A 4952-nucleotide genomic window follows, 5' to 3' on the forward strand; every position below is an offset into this window, starting at 1 on the left:
TTCAGGGTTATGGTCTACACTCAACTTGCTGTTGGTGTTTATTGGGACTCCACTCCCTTGACTGCTTCCGCTGAAATAATTAAGGTATATATCAGTTTTACGCTATTTACATGTGATTGCACTTTGATATATACATTGATGTACTGTGTGTGTCAGCATACTGATCCAGGGATGGCACAGATACACAGAGGCTTGACTCATCCGGGCTGAAGATTAACTTTAACAAAAGTGAATTGTTTTGTTTTGGGAAGGCCAAAGCTGAACAACACACTTATAATCAATTGTTCGGTTGTGCAAGTGGGAATTTACCTTTCACATATCTAGGGATTCCTATCCATCACCAAAAACTATCAAATAAGGAATGGAAATGTATCGAAAATCGTTTTGAAAAAAAGTTAAGCTGCTGGAAAGGCAAGCTTTTATCCTATGGAGGACGGCTGGTGCTTGTTAATTCGGTATTATCAAGCATGCCTATGTTTCTCCTATCCTTTTTCGAAGTGCGTATCGGGGTGCGAAAAAGGCTGGATTTCTATCGGTCTCGGTTTTTCTAGCAGAGTGATGAAGTCCATACCAAGTATACGCTTACAAGATGGGACATCATTTGTAGCCCTAAAGAGCAAGGGGTTTCGGGATTGAAAATTTAAAGATTAAAAACAAATGTCTACTCAGTAAATGGCTGTTTAGACTTTGTACAGAAACATAAGGTATGTGGGTACAGATTCTGACGAACAAGTACTTACATAACAAGACCTTGGCTCAGGTGACAGTACGACCGACTGACTCTCCATTTTCGAAGGGTTTGATGAGGTCTAAAAATGCTTTTTTGAACAGAACTAGGTTTGTCATTGGAAGTGGTGAATCGACTAGGTTCTGGGAAGATACTTGGCTAGGGGAGACGCCTTTAGCTATTCAGTATCCGCAACTGTACCATATTACACAACGTAGACATGCGTCCGTTGCGTCAATATTAAGTGAGTCTCCTCTAAATATTCAGTTCCCTAGAGCCTTGATTGGTAACAGATGGATTAGTTGGTTGCATCTTGTCAGAAGGTTGATCGAGATCAAACTCTCTGATTGCCCCAATAGTGTTCATTGGAAGTTGACCGCTATGGGAACATTCACGGTAAAATCTATGTATTTGCATCTCATAGATTCAACGCCTATTCCAAAATATTTGCATATATGGAAGGTCAAAGTTCCTCTTAGAATTAAGATCTTCATGTGGTTTGTCCACAAAGGGGTTATTCTAACGAAGGATAATTTAGCAAAGCGTAAGTGGAAAGGCAATACAAGATGCACCTTCTGTCAGAATAACAAAACTATTAAGCACCTCTTTCTTGAATGTCCTATGACTAAACTTCTATGGCGCTCGCTTCACATTGCTTTCAACATCAATCGACCTAATAGTATAAACACGTTATTTGGGACGTGGTTAAAGGGGGTTGATGGGGGAAACTGCTCAACTTATCCGCATAGGATCATGTGCACTTTTGCATGGAATTGCAGGAATAACTTAGTGTTTAACAGACAATGCCATATTCACTTTTTGCAGATCATATTCAGGGTTACTTCCTTGATCCGCACGTGATCCTTACTCACACCTGTGGAAGCCAGGGAGCCTATGGTTACTGGATGTGTCCGATGGGAGATGGTAGCTCAGGGTATCTTCAACCGGTTTGGATGGCGACATATTAATAAGATAGGTGGTTAGGCATCTAGGTCTATTATCATCTCCGGTTGTGGCGTGACAGACGTGGTGTATCTTTCTTTGTACTTTTTTTAGACTTTTTTGTACTCTATTGAGACTTGGCTTTGATGTTAATAAAAGGCTACATGCATCCCCCGATGCAGAGGCCGGGGCTCCGCCTCCTTTTCTAAAAAAAACTAAATCATGATGGTATACGATGGTGCATCTATTTTTGCGGCAGAATGACAATTTTTCATAAATACTCCTTCCGTTTCATAATATTTTGACGGATTTAGTTTAATTAAAACTAAAATCATAATACTTATTATGGATTCGAACTAAAATCACAATACTTATTATAGATTCGAACTAAAATCATAATACTTATTATGAAACGGAGGGAGTAAGTGAGAGCACTCATGTGAATCTACAAGGAAACAAGTGTGTCGTGAGTTTGGTTCCAAGTTGATGCCTAACTGAATCGAAGTTGCCTTGCCATTTCATATGATATAAATATCGTAATGTATTTCTACTAAATTTCTACGTTCGAACATTATTTTTCACATGAAGTCACAAAATTTCAACAATTCAATTTAGAAGAACGGAATGCAAAAGGAAAATATAATAGAAAAAAGGCTATCGATTAAACTCATTACCTCAAGCTCGTCTTTGTTGGACCTGCATGTGCCGGCACACCATCTCTATTACCCACTTCGAGATGGCTGTAGCATAAACAATAACACATGGACTATTTTCTTATAAGAAGACAAATAAACAGTACATATCTTGTACAGCCTAGAACATATATCACAAAATAACTTCTCAAAAATTAAAATGATAGGATAAGGCAAACAAATACGTATGATGAACTTTTTTTGTTTGCAATCAACTTCTGATGAACTCATACCAATAATTTAGTTTACTACTGATCTGTGTTTATTGGAGGAGTGCTTCAATCACATTTCTTTTAAAGGAGGAACACAACCCGTGGCCTCTGCATCAATCGATGCATGCAGTTATTTTATTGAACAAGTATCAGAATAAAGTCTTGGGTTCACAAAAAGCTAACGAGCTGAGGAAAAAAACAAGTGCTAAAATAGATAAAAACTACCACATCCGGCGAGACAAAAAAAAAAGACTACGATGCCTATACACCTAGCCTATTAGTAGCTCAACATCCAAACGAGCTGAAGATAGCCCGTGCGACCGTCTCCCACCGGTTGCACCCAATAGCCATAAGCTCCCTCAAGTCCGCATGGTTAAATAACGACCACGTATAGATCCAAACTATAGCTCTATAGATAACGTGTAAAAAATAATGGAAGCTCTTGCCATTAAAAATCAAATCATTTCTAATGTTCCATATAACCTAAAATAAAGCACTTATTTCAATCCGGATATGATTCGTTATAGGTCCGCCTAGTCCACTGAGCCACATCCCAAATAGTGTATTAATACTCGTTGGTGGATTAATATTGAAAGCTATATAAACAGTGCGCCATATTAATTTTGCAAGTGAACAATCAAGAAAGAGGTGTCTAATTGTTTCATTTTGATCACAATAGAACATTTAGGACTGCATACACATCTTCGCTTTATCAAATTATCTTTTCTTAATACCATCCCCTTATTATAAACCACATGAAAATTTTAATTCTGAATGGCACCTTAATCTTCCAAATATGCAAAGATCTCGAAAGGGGCCAGATTTAATTAGATCCATGTACATCGACTTCACCAAAAATCTACCATTCATAGCTAATTTCCAGTGAATACTATTTGCCTGGTCTGAAAGTTGAACATCCATCAATCGTGTGACCAAGTGCATCCAGGAATTCCAGTGTTCTCCCACTAGAGCTCACCTAAATTGGATATTGAGAGGTATTGTCTGAAATACTGTAGTAACATAGTCGTCCTTACGTTGTGCAATATTATACAGGGTAGGATATTGTAAAGCTAGTGCATATTCCCAAGCCATGTGTCCTTCCAGAATCTGGTCGTGGTGCCATTGCCAACTAAAAACTTTACCCTGTGGAAGAAGGTTACCTTCACCTTCATTAACCCCTTCCAAAAAGGAGAGTCATTAGGCCGAGCAATAACCTGAGCCAAAGACTTAGATTGTAAGTATTTATTCCTCAAAATTTAGGGGGTGTTCGTTTACAAGGACTAAAAAGTCCCTTTTAGTCCCATGTAAACCAAACAGGAGAGACTTTTAGGGACAACAAGTGCACATTTGGGACTAAAGGAAGAAGTCCGTGTGAGAAGGTCTTTTGTGACTTTTTGGAACTTTTCCCAACAATGCCCCGGCTTTTAGCATGTCATTTAATAACCTCTAGTACATTACTAGGGGTAACATTGTATTTTAGCATGTCATTTAATAACCTCTAGTCCATGTTTAGTCCCTGAAACCAAACATGTAGGGACTAGGGACTTTTTAGTTGGGACTATAAAAGTCCTAGGACTTTTTAACCAAACAGGGTCTTATACCCACATCTCTTCAGTCTCAGTAGATAACCTGAATAACCATTTTCTAAGCAAGCATCTATTCTTCACTTCTAAATTCTCAATGCCTAGACCCCCTTGGTCTTTGGGTCTGCAAATAATATGCCACTTTGCTAATATGTATTCTTCTTAGTCTCATCACATTGCTAGAAGAAACAAGATCTATAAAAGTCTAATATTTTCCGTACACCTACCGGTACTTCAAAGAAAGATAGAAGAAACAACTGCAAGCTTGACAACACCGAGTTTATCAATACCAACCTCCCTCTGTAAGACATAAGCTTGCCCTTCCAGCAACTTAGTCTTTTTTTGAATCTATCCTCAATACATTTCCATTCCCAATTTGTCAAACGTCTATGATGAATGGGGATCCCTAGGTAACTAAAGGGTAGTGAACCCATTTCACACCCGAAAAGTTGCATGTAAGCATATTGTTCCTTATTTGCTTTCCCAAAGCAGAACAATTCGGTTTTGTTAAAACTAATTTGAAGTCCAGACAGTTGTTCTAATAGGCATAACACAAGCTTCATATTTCTAGCTTTTGCGATATCAGCTTCCATGAAAATTATCGTGTCATCCGCGTATTGTAGTATGGACACCCCCCTCTACAAGGTGTGGGACAAGCCCTCCTACTTGGCCATCCTATTTATCCTGACCAATAAGGACTGCCGACTACATCGATGTGAACTGATCAATGCGAATAGCATCCACCTTCTTTGGCAACAGCGTTATTGTTCCATAGTTTAGGTGGAAAGTTGGAGCT

This window comes from Hordeum vulgare, chromosome 3H (assembly GCF_904849725.1).
Source record: "Hordeum vulgare subsp. vulgare chromosome 3H, MorexV3_pseudomolecules_assembly, whole genome shotgun sequence".
Lineage (NCBI taxonomy): Eukaryota > Viridiplantae > Streptophyta > Magnoliopsida > Poales > Poaceae > Hordeum > Hordeum vulgare.